Consider the following 25,653-nt stretch of genomic DNA (forward strand, 5'->3'; position numbering starts at 1 on the left):
ATGTAACTGAATTGAAATTTTTGTTTATGCTGATATTCATGCACTCTTCCCTTATTATCACTGAGAATAGAAAAGAAATGGGTTTTTATTATAACAGTTAAGCATGCAGATACAACTATTACTTACCTCTACTAATTTTAACTAATTAATGATGCATTAGAATTTTAAAAGTTTCTTTGAAATCACCTTGGGAATATGGAGTACAGAAGAGGATTCTGGGAAGATGGCAGAATAGGTTGGCAAATTTCAAGTTCTCCAGATTTCTCCCACAAATAGGACAAATTTGCACTTCAGAGTGAACACACAGACTGGTGAAAAATCAGTAAAACTTGGGGCAGAACAATGATCCTCCTATACAACCCAAAAGGATCATAAGAAAGAACTGTGGAGATTAACCCTTGTGAAGTGCAAATACCTCCATGCTATCTCCATAGAAACACAAATGGGGACCCCTCAAGCTAGTTGGGTGTGGCTAGAGCCTCTGCAGGAACCAAGGAAACTTTCACCTCCCAGTTTGTGGAGCTGCTGGCTGAGTCCCAGAAGACTGAGGGAATCTCAGCTGATTAGCAATGCAAGGCCCACTGTGCTACTGAGACTCTACCCTAAGTGAGAAGGAACCAGCACCCATGGGAGCAGAGGAGGAGGGCAGGGAGGCTGCTGGCTATGGGCATTTGTTGGAGGGAGGAGCTCTTGATTTGGAATTCCTGGTCATTGAGGAGAGCTGACATAAAGCCAGAGGCACCATCCTTCCTATCCCAGGATTAGAGATGCTTACACTAATACCTCTTATTAAAAAAAAAAAAAAAAAAAAAAAAAAAAACTTGCAAAGAAGAACCCTACCATAGAAAAATACTATGGGCACAGGAAAGATTGAGGTTCATCTTCAGAAGAAGACAATGAGAAAAAAAAAAAAAAGCTTCTACCACAAAGAGTAACGTGAAATGGCTGCCTGCTAAGAAAGAATTTATAGAACTCAAAAAAGAATTTTAAAATCACATGAGAGACATTGAGGAAAAACTAAATAATAATAATAACAATAACTACCCCCCAAAAAACCAAGATCATGAAAAAAAAGTTAACCTACTAGAAAAGAAGATACAGTTTCAAAGATGAAAATGACTTTGAAAATTAGAATTGGGCAAGGGGAAGCCCATGAAGCTATGAGAGACCAAGAAATAACAAAAGAGATAATAAAGAATGAAAAAATAATACAGAATGTGAGACATCTTATAAGAAAATGACAAATCTGGAGAACGATCAAGGAGAGACAATATAAATTACTGCCTGAAAGTTATAATCAAAACAAGAAACTTGACACAATAATGCAAAAAATAATTCAAGATAATTGTTCTGGAGTGAGAAATAGAAATAGAAAAAATTCACTGATTTTATCCTTTGTGGAATAATATCCTTTGTAGAAAACACATGGAAACATTATTATCAAATTTTGAAACCTCCAAATCAAAAGAGAAAATTTTGCAAGGAATAAGAAAAAACAATTCAAATACACTGATGCACAATTAGAGTTGTACAAGACTTATTAGCAGCCACAAAAAAAGACTACAAGTCCTGGAATTATATCTAGCGACAATTTAAAGAACTAGACCTATGGCCCAAAATATCATTTCCATAGGTAATTAAAATTACCTATCATATTGAATGAGAAAAAAATGGACATTCAAACAACTTTCAGATTTTCAGGCTTTCTATCAATAAAACCTGAATGTAATAGAAAATTTACCATATCAGAGCCAATATCAAAGATCAATTTCAACATGGACAAATTGTTTATGTTTTTCACCCCCATTGGAAATGAGTACCATGTGTTTTAAGATTGACATAAAAATAGAGCAGTTCAAAGGAAAGATTGAAGCAGAGTTAAGGTAAAAATAGTAATTATGTTATACAAATGAGGTGCAGAGGAAGGATAGACAGAGGCATTAGAGGGGAGAGGAGGACTTATAGTTCTGAAAAATCTACTCAAATCAGAAATGGGTTAGACAACACTACATATATATACTATAAAGGGTATTATAGCATCTTCCAAAATCTATAAAGAAATTAGGGGGGAGGGATGGGCAGACAGGGAAGCAAAAAGTGAGAGAAGACAAGAGAGAGAGATCTAGGGGTGGGGAGATTAACATAGCAAAGCCCGGTAGAAGCACAATGAAAGCAAAGAATCAGCAGGGATAGGAAAGATATATGTGTATGTGTACAGGGATATATGTGTTTGTATATGTGTATATCTACATATGTTTACATAAATATATCCTTTCTTAACTATAGCCTGTTTGGAGGAGGTGGGGAATGAAAGGAAGAAAAAAAGTGAGCAACAGAGAATAAAAGAACAATTTACAAGTAAGTAAAGAAAAGATGGATACTCATGAACATAATTTCTTCTACTAATATATTATAATATTTAATATGATCTGTTAATTTATTGTTAGATATTTTGAATCCTCCCTGATGTTCTGCTGGGCACATGACAAGGTTCTCTTTTGTTTTGTTTAATTTTGTGTTGTATTCCTTTTCTATTTTTCTTTTTTCTTATTGTGTTTTTAAAAAAATTTTTTTAAAGAGAATATGGAATACAAATATCATTACTTCTCTTTTATAGACAGAAAAACTAAAGCTACAAAAGATTGTGACTTTTCCAGTTTCATACTATGAATATAGAGGCACATGTCATGGTAATGTGTTATAAAGGATATTTGAAGGATAGGGGCATTTTCATTGGCTACCCCTAGTTTGGAATATTCTTCCTCCTCCTCACTATCCACTGGCTTCCCTGGCTTCCTTAAAGTCCCAGCTTGTCCTTTGTTCCACAAGAAGCCCTCCCTGATCCCACTAAACACTAGAGACTTCCTTCAATTGATTATCTCCAAATTAGCTTGTAGACATATCATTCTTACACTGTTATTTTTCCAAATTGTCTCTCCTTTCCCTTAGGTTCCCCTTACTTAAGGTGAGGAATTAGATAATGTGAAGAGTTCTCAAAGGAGACCAATTAAATACTTCATTTATTTTTTCTGCTCTCAAGGAGTACAGACTGTTTTGACTCTTTTTGGATCCTCAGGGCTTAGCACAGAGACTAACACACAGCAAATAGATTCTTACTGGCTGATTGGAGGAATTGATTTCCCTTTGTGGATACAGTTTGGTTATACTATGTCTTTTCTTCCCAAATCTCAAGGCATGTTTCTGATATCCATTTTCCTTATTCATTTCCTTAAGGCAGAATAATCATAGTACATATATATAAGCTATTAAGGACAAAGTTGAGCTCCAAAATTCCAAGGGTCTATGAGAAACCATGGAATCCCACCATGAAAGGATAATCAGGATTGTCCAAATTATTTCTGTTTCTGAAAGTATCTATATGAGGATTGTGAAAATCACAGAGAAAAATTAGATACGTCCTATTTACTTTGCTCAATGAAATCCCTTTAATTCTGTAATTCAGTAGTAGAATTCAAGAATTTCAAATAAATAGGTCTTTTGAGATGAAGAGAAAATCTTTATGAAAGCAGAGTTTGACCTGGTTTGTGTCATAGATCTCTTTTGGCAGTCTGGTAAAGTCTATGTATCCCTTCTTAGGATAATATTTTAAAATGTGTGCAATAAAATACATGTGATTACAGAAGAAAATCATGACATTAAAATAAAATCAAGCTCACAGACTCCAGGTTAAGAACTCCTTTGGGACTTTATATCCTTATTTTAAGGCATCGATTTCTATTAAAACCTTGAGAGTTTCAAGAAGAAATAGGTAAATGCTTATTATTTAGACAGTTTACTTTGAGGATTCTTCATATTAAATAGGCCCTCACCTTTAGCAAGGGAAATCCATTAAATCTGATAAATCTGTCAACCAAGAAACTCCAAAGAGAAGTCATCCCAAAATTAACCATCCAAGTTGACTCAGAGATTATGGTCTTTAAAAAAAACCATGAGTTGCTATATGTCTTCCCGTGAGATTGAAATGTGTTGACTGGACAAAACTTTAAGGATCCTTTTTATCACTGAAAGATGATTGGCCCATCCCTCTCAGGAATTTTTTTAAGCAAACAATTCAAAATATTTTTGCTTAATTAACAGGTTTCATTCTATACTAAATAGTCTCTCACTATAGTGTTCTATATTCTCTAGATCCCAAGCATCTATGTGACATATTCCTTCCCCAATTCCACTGAAGGTTTGATAAGCCTTGATTTTTTCTAGAAAATATCAAAAGTGGTACAGACTTAAAAATTCAAACTGTAAACAAAGCAGTCTGACAGTTACAGTCTTTTATTATTTATATTAAACAGTGAGATATCTCTAAAGAACTCAAATCATGCTTCGCATATAGTAGGCACTTAATGAATGAATACTTATTGGATTAGATTGAAGATGAGAGCCAGAAACCTAGCAAAAGAAATAATGATTCAGGAGCACATAAGTCTTTTGTGCTCCTTGGTTACAGGATTTTACAAGGGCAAGGTATCCTTGAAGGCATCAGAATAATAACCATGCCATCAAGTCAACTAGATCAATAACTGTCTGAGATCAGGCGCCTGCTCAGGACGACAAAACATAATGTCAGTCAAACTATGTGAGCAAGCATCCTATGAGGAGAGCTGCAGTCTAGAAGCATGGTTTATTTCCAGCACCTACTGACACCAACCAGACACTTAGAGACTTCCAGTAGGGAAATAATGAGGCAGATAAATTTGCAGAAAACCATTACTAACTGGTTAGCACGACAAATATGGAGCACTAGTCTCCTGCTTCCTCTTTAAAAGGGTCTCTGTTTGGGTCAGCGCATACATATTGTCTCCCTGGGTATTAGACTGGCACAATTGAAGCCTGTCAAAGGGGTGATTCATATAGTCCCCAGGAGGGAGGGGACTGAGCTGGACTACTTCTATAAACTGTCTCACCAGTGGCAGAATGCTTTTCTTTTCATAGTATGACTCTTGTGTGAGCTTGCAAAGACATCACCTGCCTTTGTTTTCTTCCTTGGTCACAGGAAGTGACCGTCAAAAGTACTATGCTCAGTTCTAGTGCCACATTTTAGGAAGGACACCAATGATCTGGAATACATCCAAGAGAGGCTAACCAAGCTGGAGAGGAGATTGGAAACAGTGTCATATGATGATGCATTTAAGGAACAAGGGATGTTTAGTCTGTAAAAAAGATGACTTAAGGAATATACAGTAAATGTTTCCCAGTATTTTAAGAGGCTGTTATATAATAGATTTATTCTGTTTGGCTCTAAACGGCTGGAACAATGGGTGGGTGTTGTAGAAAGGTAGATGTAAAAAAAATGTTTCCCAACTTTTAACTAGGTGGGAATGGGCTTGTTCAGCAAACAATGTGTCTTCACCTACGATCCTTTCCCCCAAATCACTTGTCAGGAATGATTTAGATCAATTGAAGGAAGTTTCTAGTGTTTAGTGGGATCAGGGAGGGCTTCTTGTGGAACAAAGGACAAGCTGGGACTTTAAGGAAGCAGGGAAGCCAGTGGATAGTGAAGAGGAGGAAGAATATTCCAAACTAGGGGTAGCCAATGAAAATGCCCTATCCTTCAAAGCAGATACATCAACGTGCTGGCCTTCCAGTCAGAAGACATGTTTGTATACTGTATTTAATACTTCTTAACTAGGAGATCATAAGCAAGTCATTTAACTTCATTTACTTTGGATTTCCTAATCTATAAAAATCAGGGGGTATGTACCTCCAACAATGTATGTGTATGTGAAAAACAAGGGTAATTATAAAAGCAAAGTACCTAAAGTGCTACAAAAAGTCAGCTGCTTTTACTACAATAAGAAATGCAACATGACAGAAGAATACTAGCTTTGAAGGAAGAGAACCTGGTTCAAATGGCTCTTGACAACTACTGCCTATGTAACTAGGGGGAAATTCCTTACTCTCTCTGAGCCTCAGTTTCTTAGCTATAAAATGACACGGTTAAATATGGTCTTTAAGGTATCTTATAGCACTACAATCTATGATTTTGCACTCCTATGACAATTCTGTTAAAATTAAAGTTGCAATAGATGATTTACAATATCTCTTCCACTTCTGAGATTATCATTACTGATTAAAATAGAAATAATCAGAAAACAAGGAGGCAGCAAAAACAAGACATAATGTTGACATTAACTGTTAGACTTCTTAACTTTTCCTTAAAATAATAGAATAAACTGCTAACAATCAAAAAAAAATTTTAAAAAAACCAATAAATGGCTCTCAATCTTTAGCTGAGAATAGAGTAAGTCTTGGTGCTTAGCTTTTGGATTTTAGCTCTTTGCTTGGGGAACCAAAATGCTCTAAGTAGAAAGGCAGCTTTTCATATGGATAGTTAGTGTTCAGAGAGGTAAACTAAGATACATGAAGGTTTGAAAATCTGCTGTCTTTAGTAGAATATCAGACTAGTCACATATCTGATCTCTACCATGGGCCCTATTTTAGCAAAAACAGAAACAGATTTGTATCATCCCCTACAGCTACAACCTAACTCAGTCATTTCAAGGAAACAATCACATCAACTACCAACTTACAGAATAAATGATAGGCTGCTGTGAAAGAGCATTTAGCATGAATGCCAAGAGAGGAACTCTGACAAATGCCAATCAAAGCTTGCTTTCCTTCAACTCCTTGGCAGGTTTCTTGGAGACATTGATGAAGAAACCAGTTTTGAGTTTATTATAGTCATGAAGCTGACATATTAAACAGAAACTATCCAGTTCATTAAATTCCAAATTTGCATTTATTTATTGGAAAAGCTTTCAAGGCAAACCCCATATATTAGCTAAAAAACCGTGATTAGGAGAACAAATGATATACAGAATCAGATCCTTTCTCCTTTTCCTCCCCCATCCTGACAGTCTTGCCCTGGAATGGCTGTTAGCTTTCATGATCCCATTAGTGAATCCATCTATTAAAATGATAAAATCTGTTTCCAGCAAACAAGGATCAATTCCAGTCCAACATACTCATTTTTCAGTCCCCTGGGGGCTCTAAGTTAAAAGGTACCTGTACTTAAATCACAGAAATGGTATAAATTGTTGTAGAACCTGCAGGCATCTTTATTTCTGAAGTACAGGGGTAGTAGACCTTAAGATATGAAAAACTGGAACTGGAAGGAACTTCATCTATCCAGTTCAATACCTTTTTTTAAAGCCAAGCAAAATAGTACTCTAGAGCTGGTAAATGGGAGTTAGAACTAACGTCACAGTTTCTTAAACCTCATCCCTTAGTCTTTTCTCTACACCATCCTAACTAAAATAAAAGAGAGGGAGAAAAATTGTCCACAAAAGTGAGCCATTTCACTATTTTAAAGTACGTTTGAAAAATTTCCAAATTTGATTTCCACTCAACTTTTCAGGAATATATTCATGGCACAAAGAACGGATGTACCTATGCTGATCCTTTAACCACTGGCCCCCTAATTCCTCCTCCCCTTCTCCCACTATTCTCGTGGCATAATTGTATTAGCTTTGAAGTACAAGGTCTCCTTTAAAAAGTGATTTAAGAGTCATTAAGAATAATGCTGTAATGGTACTAGACATACCAATAACCTTTAAAATCACTCAGGTTTTCCTCCTGCATGAATGAGACAGGACAAGTGCCATCAAGTCACAAAGCTGTTTGGGAAACTATTACTCTTTCATTTACATTTTTAATAAGCTCAGCCTTTGGAGGTAGTGGAGAAGCAAGCCACATATCACCTATAGAAGAGAACATGCAAAGTGTGATAACTGTCAGAGGACTCACACCCCAGCCCTGGGCTGGGCTTTGTACCGTCCAGCTAAATTAAAGGTACTTCAAGAAGCCGCCAGTAGTAAATGGCAATCACGACTTCTCAATAGGAAAACTGCTCAGCCTCTCATCAAAAATGTCTGCCCAGAGTCCGATTGATCATTTCCCACGAGATGGTCTAACCCTGCTGTGTCATTTCAACTTCACCAACCAAGCACATTGATCAATATTTATAATTACCTTTCTCCTTCACCATGGCAACCAAATCCTTTTAAGTGCTGCTGCGCGGAAGGGGAGCAAGAATACTCTCACAAAGGTGAACTGCGCGCTGGCAGCCAGGCAGGGCAGGGGAGAGGCTGGATATGCACGAGGTTAGATGGGGAGGAAAACCTCCCCTCTCCGAGCCCCCAGGGCAACCACGGGCCCCGAGCTCCAGTCCCTCTCGCACCGGGCGGGGTGAGGAGGGAGGGAGGGAGAGAGGGAGAAAAGGGAGGGGAGATGCTCTTCACAGAAGCCTCGCTGCTGCTACCGGTGGGTGTTTCTGCTTCTGGCTCTGCATTCACCCTCCTACTAAAGGTGGCCGCTCCCGCCCTCTCGCTCCCGCTGGTGGACTCTGCCCCCTGCGCTGCTACACCAGCTACAGCTGCTGCTGCTCCGGGAACAAATGCGAGATTCCACCGTCCCTAATCTCCGGTGGCGGACTCACCACCTTACATTCCTCCTGCGGAGGCAGAGCTTCCCCGCACTGCTAGCAAGGATGCCTCCTAGTGACGGAGAGATAAATGACTGCCTGGGGAGCTGAGCCCGGGGAACTCCAGGGAAGCCGAGCCCGAGAACTCCCGGGGAAGCTGTGCATCCTGGACTGTTTATTTTTAAATGATCGAGAACTTAGAAACTCGATAGCCTACAATTTAGTCAGCAGCATCCGAGAAAAGCTGCCGTTTCAGTTAGTTCTTCAGGATCCGTAAACCTGTACTTTGAACTTGGCCTGAGGAAAAAGGACACTGCAAGGGGAAAGCGGCAGGGGGGGTGGGGGTGGGGGTAGTCAGCACCCTCCCCCATCCCTTCTGCTCCATTTTACTTGTTTTTGCTATGCCAAAGACCATTCCATCCCTACCCCTAGAAATATTTTTGGTATGGATGAGACCGCAAAGCCCAGCTAGAAGCCTTTTCTTTGGGGGGTGGGGGCAAAAAAGAAGTTCAAGGTCAACTTAAGAGTCCCAAAGGGACGCTGAGCGCAGGCAAATTTCTTGATTTTGTTAGGAACCGTGCCCGACTGACAAGTATTATACTCACTTTTAAGCTTTCGTTTATCAAATCTGGTGTTTCTAGAGAAACTTTTTAATGCTTGGAAAGTACTCATGGAACAATAATAAATAAGCAAGTTACTGGGCTAGGGCAGTGAAGTTTTTAGATTGGACTCATAAAAAGAGAGTCTGAATTCAAATCCTGCCTTATTGTCATGTGACCTTGGGCAAGTCAAGCCTCAGTTTCCTCATTTATAAAACAGAAGAATTGGTCTAATCACTTCTGGTGTAGATTAGAGATTCTTAATCTGGTCTCACTTAGCCTCTCAGTGACCCAGGCAAGTTTCTAAGATCATGAATTATAGAATTGGCGATGACTTGCTTTGATAATAGAGATTTTTAATCAGGAATTCTCTACATAAACGAAATCATAGGTTTAGGACTTCCCCCATTTATAGGTGTGTGTATATGTACATGTATATGTATATACACACATATATGTATGTATACATAGATATGATATAGTATATATACTAAATGTTTTTCATTTTACAAAATACTTTCACATTCATTGTTATTTAACTTATTCAATCTTTACAACAACCTTGTAAAACAGTAAGAGTATTATTTTCTAAATGAAGAAAATAATATCCAGAGAAGCATCTCAAAGCTAATACATGGTGAGGGTGGGATCCAAATGCAGGAATTTCTGACTTTAAGTACCAGGCTTTTGGGGGGGATGGGTGAAGGATTACTACATTATGCCCGAGGACATTCCATACAGGACATGACCACTAACTGATCAATCAAAGAAGCATTTATTAAACACTTATTAAGTGCCAGGTATGTTGAGGACACAAAGAGAAAGGAGATGGACCCTTCTCCCAAGGAACTTACATTCTTTTCATTTTAGAAGCAGGAATCACCCATATTCACAGTGAGCAGAAGATTTAATTTTGAATTCCAAATCTAATCCTAGTACTCATCTTTCAAATTCACCTGCCTTCCACACTATGTTTCATCTATATCCAACCATATGGGAAGAAGCGATGAGATACAAGTACTGTTCAGAGAAAGAGAATAGCAGATGGTCAATCCATCTTTCAGAACCAGAATGCACAGCCACTATTAGATTTTATTTACTGCAAATATTGTAACGTGTTGGCTCTACGAGAGCCAGGATGGCAGAAAAGAATGAAGTAAATCACCCTTCCTCATCTCTGCCTTGGTGTATGTTTGCAGTTCAAATACCCTGCTTTTGATGGGTGAGGAAGAGAGGAGAAAAATCTTCCTTATTTTCTCATGGGCCGCTATTGTTGGTTTTCTGAAGCACAACAGTAGCAGAGCTGGAGCAGTTGTGACATTCCTTTATCTATGACTCAGTGTGTTACTATTAATAGCTTTGGTGGCTGAGCCTGTAAGCAAGGACTAACTCTCTCTCCCCCCTTCTCCCCCCCAACTCCTGGGTATCTATCACTGTCACATGGCCATCATCTACACTTCGAACAGCCCAGGCTCTAAGATTTCCCTATATATTAAATCAAGAGTCAGCCCCCTGCAGCAAGCCTGGAAAAGCCCTTGAGGGACTTGCCTTGCTTCCATGGCTTCCATTCATAAAAATGAAGCTAGCAGGAACAAACTAGCTCAAAGAGACAGACATGTAGCAAACAGCATGGATATTATTTAAAAGCTCTCTTGGGATTAACCCTTTAGACCCCCTCCAAGTTTTACTGGGCAATTATAGGGATTACAAATTGTTTTTCAGCTTCCATCCCCTTTCTGCCACTCCCTTTAGGAGCTGCTGATAAGTAAAACTGATTACAGACATCTGGACTTCTTTTGGTGGCCTGAGTTCACCGAGTACATTCATTTCCTAGTTGTGTAAGAAGATTAGCATCATACTTAAACACCTCTCTCCATGGCTTCTTGAAGGCTTTCCCTCACATTACACAGCCCAAAGCAAAAGAACTAATGCTGCTAGCTTTTAACATGCCTAAAATAGATCTGATACAAACATAGGCACCAGAGCATCACTAGAAAGGGTATAGACCAAGCCTAATGTCACACACACACACATACACATACACACACAAAGTGGAGCACTCTGAAGATTGTCTTTTTACCATAGGGTTGGAGGTTTTTCATTTCCATTGTTAAGACTATTATCATCAGTGTTCAGACTTGGAATCTACTGCTAAGTTTCTGAAGGATATGAAAACCACACTTTTAGGATGTCTTTTCATGAGTATCTCAGGAAAGTCTACTGATGGAGAAATAGCTGGTGCTTATTCGTTCACAGAGCAGCACTTTCGAGGGGAAAGCTGATGGTTTAAGGACTCTTCCCACCCTCACTCCCACCCTCACCCCCAATGTATTTTCCATGGAAAGAATTTTCCTTTATCGCAGTCAAAGTGAATGAGTCACCAGAGTTCAGCCGCTAAATAAGTCAGATGAAAATAGTACCCCAAACAATCAAATCCAGTTACTCTTAAAAGAAGATCCCTGCACTTTTAAGATAACCTGAGGAGTATATTACTAAGCTTATATTTGTAAAGTGGAAGAGAATAGCCCGACTGTGTTTACATTTTCTTACCTTAAGGCAGAATCCTGAAAAGCTTTGAGAGCACGAATCAGTGGAATATTTTCTAGCCTGCAATTCTATGCAGCAAAGGCAAGAGCAAAATAAACCAAGAGAAATAATCTTAAATGATCTGCAAGAGCTGAAACATTTTCCTCTTATTTCTAGAGGTGGCTTCCAAAGGACTTATCTCATTCAAATTCCACTAGTATGAGATAGTACTTCATAATAAAGACACCAATGCATGATTGTATCCCCCTACTCCACCCCCTTTCCAGCCCCAAACTGAATCACTACCTCCTTTTTATTCACTCAGAAGATGAAGCAAAGAATTGTCCACATAGGATTGGAAGCTGGGCACCATTTTGTTGGCTCAACAGTTATCCGTGCATGAACAGCCGCTTTTGGCAAAAATTCAAGTGCAGATCATTTCAACAAGGCTCAAGTTAATTAAAAGGCAACTGTTACAAGCCACATTTAAAAACCTGGCTTTTTGCATTTCCCAAAAGAGCTCTTTTCCCTCCAAAGAGACACAGCAAAAGTAACCATAAACTGTAACTCTGAACTGATATAATAACAAACACTCATTGTGCCACTGAAACTTCTCAATCTCTTCCCAAAACATTGTCATCTTTCCCTGAGCATATACATCACTGCTCTCACGATACAAAGTAATCTTACCCATAATGCAGTGATCAGGAAAACCAAATAATCAGAATTTTAAAGCTAGAAGACCCTTAAAGCTTACCTAGTCCAATCCTTCATTTTACAAAATAGGAAACGATAATTTAGAGAGTTAAAGCAACTTGATACTTAAGTAGAAAATAAGTTCCCTAAAGATAGGCACTGTCTCATTTTTGCCTTTGTATATCCCCAACCCAGGGCAGGTTGCTTTGAACATAATAGGCATTTGAAATGAATGCTTCTTAATTTAAATAAATTACTCAAAGTCAATCTGCTGAGAAGTGGTAAAGTTAGCATCATATTCTTTCCTTTGTTCCATGAGAAAATGAGTTATAGACTTATGTTCTTTCTCATGTTTGGATACAAGAAAAAACTCAAGAATCCAATTTCCAACTACTATTACAAATTTAGGCCCCTAGCTGTATCAGATCTAAAATTATATTATAAAGCAGTAGTTACCAAAACCATTTGGTGTTGGCTAAGGAAACTAGTTGATCAGTGGGAATAGGTTAGGTTCAAAAGACAAAACAGTCAATAACTTTAATAATCTAGTATTTGACAAACCAAAGACTCCAGCTTTAGGGATAAGAACTCACTGTTTGACAAAAACTGCTTGGAAAATTGGAAATTAGTATGGAAGAAACTAGGCATTGACCCACACTTAACATCGTACACCAAGATAAGGTCAAAATGGATTCATGACCTAGGCATAAAGACTGAGATTATAAATAAATTAGAAGAACATAGGATAGTTTATCTCTCAGACCTGTGGAAGAAGAAGGAATTTATGACCAAAGAAGAACTAGAGATCATTATTAATCTCAAAATAGAAAATTTTGATTATATCAAATTGAAAAGTTTTTGTACAAACAAAACTAATGCAGAGAAGATTAGAAGGGAAGCAATAAACTGGGAAAACATTTTTACAGTCAAAGGTTCTGAAAAAAGGCCTCATTTCCAAAATATATAGAGAATTGACTCTAATTTATAAGAAATCAAGCCATTCTCCAATTGATAGTCAAAGGATATGAACAGACAATTCTCAGATGAAGAAATTGAAACTATTTCTAGCCATATGAAAAGATGCTCCAAGTCATTATTAATCAGAGAAATGCAAATTAAGACAACTCTGAGATACCACTATACACCTGTCAGATTGGCTAGAATGACAGGGAAAGATAATGTGAATGTTGGAGGGGATGTGGAAAAACAGGGACACTGATACCTTGTTGGTGGAATTGTGAACACATCCAGCCATTCTGGAGAGCAATTTGGAACTGTGCTCAAAAAGTTATCAAACTGTGCATACCTTTGACCCAGCAGTGTTACTACTGGGCTTATATCCCAAAGAGATCTTAAAGAAGGGAAAGAAATGCAAGAATGTTTGTGTCAGCCCCCTTTCTAGTGGCCAGAAACTGGAAACTAAGTGGATGCCTATCAATTGGAGAATGGCTGAATAAACTGTGGTATATGAATATTATGGAATATTATTGTTCTGTAAGAAATGAGCAGCAGGATGAATTCAGAAAGGCCTGAAGAGACTTACATGAACTGATGCTGAGTGAAATGAGCAGGACCAGGAGATCATTATATATCTCAACAACAATACTGTATGATGATCAATTCTGATGGATGTGGCCCTCTTCAGCGATGAGATGAACCAAATCAGTTCCAATAGAGCAGTAATGAATTAAACCAGTTACACCCAGTGAAAGAACTCTGGGAGATGACTATGAACCACTACATAGGATTCCCAATCCCTCTATTTTTGTCTGCCTGCGTTTTTGATTTTCTTCACAGGATAATTGTACACTATTTCAAAGTCCGATTCTTTTTGTGCAGCAAAATAACTGTAAGGACATGTATACATATATTGTATTTAACCTATGTTTTAACATGTTTAACATGTATTGGTCAACCTGCCATCTGGGGGAGGGGGTGAGGGGAAAAACTGAAACAAAGAGTTTTTTAATTATCAATGCTGAAAAATTATCCATGCATATATCTTGTAAATAAGAAGCTATAATAACAAACAAACAAACAAACAAAAAACCATAAGTTTAGGCCCCTCTGCTTGACCTTTGAGGGCCATCCATAACTAGTTTCCATACAACTATAGAGTTTATCTCTTTCATATCACCACTGCAGTGAGTAATGCGACACTCTATCTGGAAAATCTGGATAAATTTTTCCTTTCATATCAGAGAAGAAGTCTGAATTTTTTTTTTCTTTTTTTCATTTATGGGATGTTTACAGTACCTCAAGGTAAAATATGGGTTAAGTATTTCCTCACAGGTTATATTCAGGCCAATGTTAAGTAAAAATACCATATGAAAAAACTTATTCTGTGTTTCTACAGCTTTTGCAAACTCCCCCAAAATTCCCACTTAATTTTTTTATGTTGACCCATAATATAGTGAAACTATGATGGAAAAAGTAGCTATGTAGAAGAGATAATTGTACAATCTTTTCATTAACTTTTCAACACATATCCTCAAATCCAATGAAGCTGGTCTCCTCACTGTATCATACCTTACTATTTTGTTCTCATCTTATCTACTCCAACATATACCATAGTTATTTCTACTTTTGTGATTTGGGTAATTAGAAACTTATGTAATTACAAAACTTAGGTAATCAGAAACTACTTGTTTCGTTTTAACTGCCTTAATGCTATGAACCTTCCAGTTTAAGGACTACCTCTTCCATGAAGATCTTAATTTTATTATCATTGATATATCTTTTGGGATTTAATTGTTCTCTGTTTCGTGACAATAAAAAAGCAAATGCTTCAATGGGAGGGAACAGATCATATGCATTTTCTGTAGCTCTTAATAGCACCTAAGTACAATATTGGGCATGAAGGACATGCTTGCTATATGCTGACTGAACAAATCTATATAAATAGGCAGTATTTTAATAAGCTCTGTGACCTTGGGCAAGTTACTAATTAATATTTCTGATTCTTAGTTTCCTACTATGTAAAATACAAATTCCCTACTTGCTTTTTAAGGTGGTGGTGAGAATCAAATGAAATGAATGATCTTGTTGTTTTGTTGTAGTGGTTTCATTATTTTGGTTGTGTCCAATTCTTTGTGACCCCATTTGTGATTTTCCTGGCGCACTTGCCATTTCTTTCTCCAGCTCATTTTACAGTTGAAGAAAGTAAGGCAGACACAGTTAAGTGACTTTTCCAGGGGCACAGAGCTAGGAAGAGTTTGAGGCTCCAGGCCCTATGTTCTATCTATTATGCCTCTTAGCTGTTCCACTTTGATTCAGGCAAAATATAAATACATGATTATCATCACCAATAAGTTTCATTTATTATTATATTTCCTCTTCTAGAAGTTCCTTATATTAATGAAAGCATAGGTCCAGTCTTTATCTAATTTGATGATGATGATGATGCAACACCTGTCTGCAATGGTTGGCATTTTTCACAGAGAGTGGCTGGGTCATAAAAGGGGAGAAGAAAACTAAATAAAGATTATTCCAAAACTCCTATGATCTAAAATTTATCTATGAAGCCTTAAGCAAGTCATTAATCGCTTTTGTCCTAATTTTTCTCATCTGAAAAATGAAAGAATTGGTTTAGGGAATGTTTTTAACATCCTTTCCAGTTTCAGAAAGTCTTTGGATTTTTTTAAATAGCATTTTATTTCTTCAAATACTTTAAAGTTTTTGACATACATTTTTATAAAACTTTGCATTCTAAATTTTTCTTTCTCCCTTTCTTACCTTCCCCTAAAACAGTAAGCAATTTGATATAGATTTAATATATGCAATTTTAAAAAACATTTCCATATTTGTCATGTTGTGCAAAAAAAATAAGATCCAAATGGGAAAAAAAAAACACAATAAAAAAATAAACACAAAAAGGTGAAAATACTATGCTTTGATCCATTCAGTCTCCATAGTTCTCTCTCTGAATGTGATTGTCATTTTTCCATCCCAAGTCCATTAGAATTGCCTTGAATATTCTTATTGTTAAGAAGTCAAGTCCATCATAGTTCATCATCACATAATCTTGTTGTTGTCTACAATGTTCTCCCAGTTCTGCTCACTTAGCTCATTTAGCTAAGTTCATGTAGGATTTTCCAGGCTTTTTTTTGAAATCAGCCTGCTTGTCATTTCCACCATAACTTATTCAGCCATTCCCCAACTGATGAAAATCTTCTCAATTTCCAGTTCCTTGCCACTACAAAAAGAGCTGCTATAAACATTCTTGCACATATGGGTCTTTTTCTTTTTATTATGTCTTTGGGATATAAATCCAATAGTGAGACTTCTGGATCAAAGAGTATATATGGTTTTTATAGCCCTATAATTTGAACATATAATGGAACATAATTCCAAATTGCTCTCCAGAATGGTTGGATCAATTCACAACTCCACCAACAATGCATTAGTGTTGCAGTTTTCCCATATCCCCTCCAACATTTATCATATATTTTCCTGTCATTTTAGCCAATGAAGTAGTACTTCAGTGTTGGTTTAATGTGCAGTTTTCTAATCAATAATGATTTGGAGCATTTTTTCATATGAGGAGAAATGGCTTTAATTTCTTCATCTGAAAATTGTTTATATCCTTTGACTGTTCATCAACTGAGGAAAGGAAAGTCTTTGATTTGAAAGAGGAAAAAAACCTCATAAGTAGAAAAATAATTATAACTGCTGTCTTTTTTATAGAAAAAAAACAAAAAGGATTGTAATCAACTAGAAAAATGGATGGACAAATTATATATAAATGTAATGTAATATAACTGTACTAAAAGAAATGACAAAAGAGATGGTTCCAGAAAAATCTGAGAAAATTTGTACAAATTGGTGGAGTGAAATGATCAGAACCAAGAAAATAATGTATATAGTAGCAAACATTGAAAATAATTTGGAAAAACTTAGAGTTTTGATCAATTTAGCACTGAGTCACAAGTCCTGAGGACTGATAATGAATGAAGCATTCTACCAAACTTCTGACACAGGACTGATAAACAGTGCAGAATAAGAAATACATGTTTGGACATGCCAAAAACATGAATTTTTTTTCTTTTTACTGTTTATCTGTTAAAAGGACTGTGTTTTTCCATTTTTATTTGGAAAAGGAAGATTTGAAAGGGGTGGGGCTAGTGACAGTATTGCCAAAATGAAAAAGGGAAGAAGTTTCCAGAAGCATTTTTTAAAATGCAAGGAAGGGAACAGAAAGAAGTTCAGAAGAAAACACAGAGAAGCAAACAGCTCTAAAAGTGACATGTTGAATTTATTTCATGCTCTTTTAAAAATGCAAGCTATATATATTAAAGATTAGAGCTTCCACATATAATGTTCTGTTTTATTTTATACACAGAAATGTTATCTTTTCTTGGTACTCACTAAATTTTAAACAATTAAAAAAAAAGTCTTTGATCCTATGATTCAGAATTTTCAACTGTTTGACCTTATTGACATTTCTTATTATCCTTTTATTTAAATGAGTAACTTTAAGCCTTTGTAATCTCTGAATTCCTATGGAATTTCTTGTTAGTAGAGTCCTTTACTTTTAATCCAAAATTATTTTACATTCATGAACCAAAAGGCTCAAAAGTCTTTAGCAGAAACTAGAATATACATATATATATATGTATACACACACACATATTTACCTAAGTAATGACTTTCAATTTAAAACATTATCATAATTTACAAGTACATATTTAAAGCTTACTACATATAAATACCCTCATTTAGAAGTTAATACTATTTGGATACAAAACTACAATGTAAGTATAAAATAAACAATTTGCCACAGAGAGAAAGTGCTTATTAGTAGGATCCCATGATAATAAGAGAAATTTCACAGTTTGTGGTCTAATTTTAGGCATATCAAATACTCCTGAGAAATACTATAATAGCTTGGGTTTCTTCAAAAATTAAAAAAAAAGAAAATGTGTGTGTGTGTGTGTGTGTGTGTGCACACATAAAAGATAGTGGTTAGACTTTGTTTTCTTTCTTAGTGGTATACAAATAGAAATCTTAAAGGTAGTGTTAAAATGCAAACAGTTTTGTTATCAGCTACATAAATATATGTGAGACTATGTAGTGGAATATGTAGGGGTATGCTTTGTAGAATATTTCCTCCCAGGTCAACAAGGTTTGACTTACTTCAATGGCCGCTATACAGAGCTTAAAAGAAGGCTCCATCTTTTGTGTACAAGACCATACAGCAATATCCTAGAATCTCTAAAACAACTCAAACCTTGAAGAGTAAGGTCCACCTCAGCACGAACTAGAGACAGAGTCATTTTTTGTGAGTCATCCTTATCTTGTGGCTAAGGTCACTCAAAAGAATCTTCTTTTGCTGAACTGAGATGCTTCCAATCTGCTTTGATTTACTCAATGTTCCCAGGTTCGGCATACAGATTACAGAACTCTAACTTCAATATGACCTTGCATTCTGTTTATTTTTCCTATGCAAAATCTTCTGCTTTAATCTACATTCCAGTTTATCTACTGATATCATTCCTTTCTCAGTCTTCATGTGTCAGATTCTACCATCTGAAAAACATTATAATTTCTGTTTACCTCATCCTGCAAAACTGCTTAAATGGGCCTTCCATGTCATGCTTTTACAAATGCAAAAAATAAGCTCTAGAAGTTCTAATAAACTGGCCATTCTAACTAACCATCCCAGGGAATGGAATGTCTGCTGTTTCCATGGAGATACTGTTTCTTAATAGAATATTTCTCATTGTCAGAGAAAACTTTTCCCAACATTCAATTGGCCTAAATTTTTTCTCTTTCATTTGACCTCCACCCCTTCTAGTTATGTCTTGGCAAAACACATAGAGCAAAGAACTAACTCTTTGCTAACTAAACACATTTTCTCTTCAAGCATTTTTAACAATGATTTGAGAGGCAGTCCCAGGAAAACATAAATATGCACAGTGCCATCATGGCAAGCACCTCCTGAAAAAGCAGGTCACCCAGAATAGTACGTGTCCCCCCTCTATTAGAGGAAAATGCCATTTAAAATGCCTTGATGAATTTCTTTGGTCTACAGCAACCTGGAACAAGGGAAACTCGAACTAATACTTCAGCTGCTTCAACAGAGCTATTTGTGCAGACATACAGCTATCTTCCATACTTACATAAAGAAAATCTTTACATCTGTCAATAGCTGGTACACTGTAGTAGGTACTTTCATCAAAAAGAATAAGCAATTCTAGTATTGTTTAGGGCGGAGAAGGAGCTTTTATAGGGCACTGAAAATAATTTCTTTATTTTACAAGTGAAGAAAGTAAGAATCAGAGAGGGGAGAAGTTTTTTATCCAAAATTGCATAACTATTTATTTCATGGGCAGAGCTGGGGCTGGAAGTCAGAGCTTTAAACTCCTAGCCTGGTAATCTGACATGTTAAGGAAGGAGGCTGCTCTTTCAATATTTTGTCCATGCGCTTAACAACAATCTGCGCAATCTTTCCAACAGTGATGCATTGAATTACACAATCCAGTTTCTTCAGCCAGCAAAGAGTTTCTGGGAAAGAGAACTAGACTAGAGGCCAGGAGATCTGGGTTGTGTTACTACGTCCTCTGCATTTTAGATAAGTAATCACTTAACTTTTCTGAGACTCAGGATCTTCATCTCTAAATGAGATAAGAATGTACATTAAAGTGCTCTGCACAATTTAAAGTGCTATATAAATGTCAATGTATTGGGTATATATTAGGTTAACTATAGGTTTCTCATAGCTTTATAATTCTATGATTCTAATCTGCAAAGCCTGTAAGCATAGGGCCCTGTTTACCTTGAAGTTGCCTCTGTTGCCTATATGACTGGGTAGAATCACATTATCAGCACCAAAATGGAGAGGGGGATTATCAGGTCCTTTCTTGCACAGTGCCCCTACCACTTAGCCCAGTGTCTTGCATACAGTAGGAACCTAATAAGCATAATAAGCATAAGCTGAATTAATTGGATTGAAAACTGTCTAGAAAGATAAATCTATAGTCCTCAGTCAAGGTCGAAGGAAAAAAGCCTAGACAGAGAATTCTAAGATACAAATCCATAATTTAGGCATGCCATAACCACATTACAAACTATAATTTAATTCAGCACCAATTCACCCTCAGCAACAGAGTTTCCTGAGTGGCCCATTTGATTAGAGATTGTGAAAAATATCACCACTGGATTTCAAAGAACAGAATCTCATATCTTTTAAAGCTAAGGGTAGTATAAAAATTGTAGTTTTGACAAGCTCTTAGTGATTATATAATCAATATTTTTATTTTACAGACAAGAGATTCTACATCTAACGAGGTATGGTCATTTTAATTCATAAATAAAAAATAGAAAAATTTTCTCATTTAATAGAATTTGCTAATTTAATAGAAAAGCAAAAATTTTAACCCAAATCTCCTTCTGATTCCCTCAGACTACTAAATGACAATTGTCCACAACTGAGAGATGTGATTATGATTTACAAAATGTTTTTATACAGATTCTCTTTCTTGACAATAGCCTTGTCAAGTAGGAAGGACAGCTAATATTATTCCCATTTTGCAAAGAAGGAAACTGAGGCTCAGAGAGTTAAATATCCTGCCTGAGGTCACACAGAGAATAACTATCAAAATTAGAACTAAATTCTGGGTCTTCTGAATTCAACTCTGAAACTCTTGCTATTATATCATTCTCTCTCTCTCTCTTTCTCTCTCTCAGTACAAGATAGTGTACCAATTATAAGATTATATATGTTTTTTCTTTAGGTAGCCACATTTTCTTTAACAATCAATCCAATACTTTTTTTGTCTTTGCTATGCAGAAAATTCCTGCTAATTTTCTCATGATAAAACTTTCATTTAGAAATAGCACTAATGGCCACAGTAAATTACAGTGAATCATTCCTCCCCCGCTCCCTTTTTGGAGATAGTCAGATCATCTGGAATGGAATGAAATCGTTATAAAATTAAGAATAAACCATAAAATTGCAGAATATCAAAATTAAAAAAGGAATTCCTCTCTATAATAGCCTCAATTAGTTATCATGCCTCTTATTAGCAGCAGGTAGGCAGTGCAATAGATAGAGTGATGGGCCTGAAGTCAAGAAAACCTGATTCAAATTCTGCCTTGGGTTTTATTAGTTGTGACCTTGGGCAAATCATTTAATCTGTGACTGCCTCAGTTTCCTTAAGTGTCAAATGGGAAAAATAATAAAACCTATTAGCCAGGTTTGTTGAGAATGAAACGAAATATTGATAAAATATATAGCACAGTAATATGTATTAGATCACATGACTTCCCACTCATTCATCTATGTATCTTTCATATTTATGGTTTCTTATGCCATAATAATATTCTCTTATGTAGGTATCCCATTTTACACAGCCATCTCATGAGCAATGAAGATCTACTTTTTACTTCTTTACTACTATCATAATGCTGTTTAAATATTTTGGTGTATAGTCTGCCTTTCTTTGTCTTTTTAACCTCCTTGTAATAGATAGACTTTCATCCAGATACACTCCCAACTTTAATATCCCTTTTAAAACATGCCATCCAGAATTGACTAGCTATGAAAGGACCTGGGTTCAAGATCATGCTCTCCTATTTACTCCCCGTATTGGAATTAAGCAAGTCAGCTTCTCTAGCCTCAGTTTTCTACCTATAAATTTATGGGGTTGAACCAAATGACTTCTGTGGTTCCAGACAGCTCTAAACCTATAACTCTGCAATATGACCAGGCAGGATATAGCAGTACATGGTAAATCCCTCATTAAAGATGTTATTTATGCTTCTATAAATCTAGCATAAAAGAGCAATCATATGGCAATGTGATTAAAAACCAATCTTAGAGTATGAAACATCTACCATCCCTCTACTATATTTATCATTAAATTTTGGGCAAGTCACAAACTCTCAGTGCCCCAAGAAACTTGCTAAGACTTTAAGTTTCAGAGTAGATGGTGATTTCAGTGGATACCTGTTCCTTACACTAGTGAAATCAAAGGTTCAATACAAAAAAAAAAAGATCTCACTAGCTTTTTCCCCCCTGCCATATCATACAGTTGACTCATTGAGCATATTTTCAAGTAATAGAACTATGAAAAACCAGCTGAACTTTCAACTTATGCTTCTTTTATACAAATAAGCTTGTGTATATTCCCACAATTTCAGAGCCTACTTTTTCCTCCCTTGGAGTATTCAGCTATGTCATTAGAATCCTCTCTTTTCACTTGGACAGCAAACAAACCCTTATGAGCAGGTTCTTTGGATGTTGTGAGTCAGTGTATCGCTGACACACTCTGATTCATTTCAGTTTCTATCTGTGGCTAAAATCCTGGCATGACAAAAGTTTTCCAAACAGCAACCAAACAAAAACTTGGGAGCTGTAAAGAACTTCTGGCAGGAATAAAGGAAAGAAAGACCCGAATTGCAATAAATGTCATAAAATTCCCTTAATTTTAACCTTTTGACACAATTTTACAGGAGTGCTGGATTTGGAGTTGAAAAACCTGGGTTTTGAATCCCAGCTCTGTCACTGATTCCACATATTTGGACCTTGAATTTGACCTCTTTAAGGCTTACGTTTCTTCCTCTACAAATTGAATGGATTTGACCAGATGATTTCCAAGGTCTCTCTGAACTTTTATTCTTTGATCCCATTTACAATCCTATGAAACGGCACCATGGTGTCATAGAGAGAGCACCATCCTAGGAGCTAAGTCCTTTCTCTAATATATGTAAACTGTGTGACCATGAGCACAATACAACTAAATCCCAATTAGTGTGAACAAAAAATCCCATTAGGTGGTCATGTTATTCAAATTAGTTTGGAAGTATGAGTCATATTTTACATACATTATAACTTCAGATATTACATATTTATAAAATATAAATGCTTTAAAGTATTCCTTGTATGACCTAAGGGAGAGCTAGATTATCCTCTCAGAACATGCTAAGAACCCCAAATCATTTCTTATTGACAGCTGTTATCTTGATGATGTCTTCTGAGGCTCAGGACTAATTCTCTGTACTAAGTGTGAGTCTATAATCTAGAACTATATTGATATGCAACAAGGATCTTCTGGACCAAAGGTAGCAAACATTAATTCTTTCTAAAGGTAGGCCATTTTAGGGGTTGAGCCAGATTTTTCAAAGTCAAGATTCAAAATTATACCAAATAAATGAAATTTAGGAGACTTAGGTATCCCTGTGACTTTAATTGGAATTGATTTGTAAGTACCTGTTATTGAAACGAATAAAACAGTAAATTTCATTACTCAAAAAACTGGGATAATACATTTATTAAGAATGTTACAATACAGTCAAGAAAGTGAACATTAATGCAGAATCCTAAGATTTAAAAAGAATTGAGGGCAGGCTTAAAAGATAATCATGCTATACAGGTGGGAATGAAGTATTTTCTATCTTTTCTTTCTATTCTGATGGAGACTCTTGGGTTTTCCTGGATTTCTATATGTCCATATCTTATACATCCTTAGAAGTTCTTCTAAAATTCTACTTATTACTTCTGTAACATTTAGCCCAAAATAATGCCTTAAATGTGTCACTTAGTTGGCACTTATTATATAGTCTTCTATTATTAATCACATTTTATCAGTCTTTTTCTCAATAGAATGCCATATTTGAAAGAGATCTCAGAAGCCTTCTAATATAATCCCTATCTGATCAAGACTCCTAATCAAATTCACTTTACCCAATAAAGTGTTGCCCCTTGCTGGAGTAAAATTCCAAAGGAAACAGGTAATGGGGGCAGAGATGGGGTGGGGAGAATCTTTGCAATAAATTTCTTTCATAAAGCCCTTATATGCAAGACAGTCAAGAATTGATTTAAATTTTTATAATACTAAAAGCCTTTTCTCAATAGAAAAAGGATCAAAGGATATGAATAGACAATTTTCAAAGGAATAAATTCATGATATTGATAACCACATTAAAAAAATGGTTCCAAATCACTAAAATTAGAACAATGATAGCAAAAGCAATTTATAGTTTTTATCTCATACCCATCATATTGGCAAAAATGTCAAAATGTGAAAATACTAAATGTTGGAGGGGCTATAGGAAAATAGGCATATTAATGCACTGTTGGTGGAACTGTGAATTGGTCCAGTCATTCTAGAAAGCAATTTAAAACTATAACCCAAAAGTCGTTTGTGTATATCCTTTCACCTAGTGATACCATTTCTAGGTCTATACCCCAAGGAAATCACACATAGAAGAAAAAGACCCAGAAGCATAAACATATTTATAGCAGCTCTTTTTTAGAGTGGCAAAGAACCGGAAACTAAAAAGGTGTTCATTTATTAGGGGGTTGAATGAGCAAATTATGGTTTACCAATTTACGGACTATTATTCCACGGTAAGAGAAGACAAAATGGATGGTATCAAAGAAACCTGGGAAGATCTATATGAACTAAGTTAGAATAAAGTGAGCAATACCTGGAGTACAATTTATATAACAATGGCAAGGTGATATAGAAAAACAACTTTGAAAAACTTGAAAACACTGATTAATGCAATAGTCAACTAGGATTATAAGGAATGGGTGATGAAGCATGCTGCTTGCCTCTTCATATAAGTAATGGGCTCAAAACACAGAATAAGATACAGTTTCAGAGCAGGATCTCCACAATCACCAAAATTAAAACCATTTCTGGCAGTTTTTTTTCGCTATTCTGGAATATGGTTATCTTTGCTAGTAGACAAACTCCCTGAAGGCACATAGGAATTCTTTTACCTCACTTAGACTTCTTAAAAACCTTATATGGAAACTCTAAAGAATGTGGGGGTTGTGAAATTATGATTTATTATCAGTTGAAGTTTAATTTGTATGCTTATTTTATATACCTACATATTCCAAGGTTACATAAAAATTTCTTAGGCAGAAGATCATCCGTGGAAAAAAGTTTATGAAGCCCTAGACCATAGAGAAATTAGCCTTCACCTGTCTCAAATCCTAACTGCAACTAAGTCTTTTATTTTAAGGATTAAGATTCCATAAACAAACAAATAAACTGTAGACAACCAAAACATAACAGGGAGCAGAGCTGTCCAGGACACTGAAGGAACATTCTGTTACCAGGTAATATTTTTCCCTCCCGGGAGTAGCAGATGCTTCCATCTGTCATCATGGGCTTTTCTATTCTCTCTTAAAAACTGTCATTAATTAAATGAGAACAGGGAAAACTCAGAGAAAAGACTTATTTTTCCCATATCCCCAGGATGCTTTTAGTTTATCTGGGTAGTTTTCCTGAAGTTTCATGGTCTTCAGCAGTGCATCTAATATTTTGGTGTGCATTAAAAAACAAAAAACAAATTCTGGTGGTGAAGTTGTTTGCAGTCCTGGAATAATTAATGGATATCTTAACACTGAGCAAGTGTTCTATGGGACACCTAACG

General features: G+C 36.1%; 1 protein-coding gene across 12 annotated transcripts in view; it reads right to left on the reverse strand.

Annotated features, from left to right (window-relative positions):
- Positions 1-25,653, reverse strand: part of ABLIM1 (actin binding LIM protein 1) — a 297,172-nt gene that overhangs the window by 238,817 nt on the left and 32,702 nt on the right. Inside the window, exon 1 of one of the 12 annotated variants that reach the window (XM_051981488.1) lies at positions 11,590-11,710. The exons of the other annotated variants lie outside the window; for them this stretch is intronic. The gene's annotated coding sequence lies outside the window, so the exon portion shown is untranslated. Of the gene's footprint in view, positions 1-11,589; positions 11,711-25,653 lie in introns of those variants that run through there. 12 annotated transcript variants of the gene reach the window in all.

Source organism: Antechinus flavipes, chromosome 2, assembly GCF_016432865.1.
Source record: "Antechinus flavipes isolate AdamAnt ecotype Samford, QLD, Australia chromosome 2, AdamAnt_v2, whole genome shotgun sequence".
NCBI classification, from domain to species: Eukaryota; Metazoa; Chordata; class Mammalia; order Dasyuromorphia; family Dasyuridae; genus Antechinus; species Antechinus flavipes.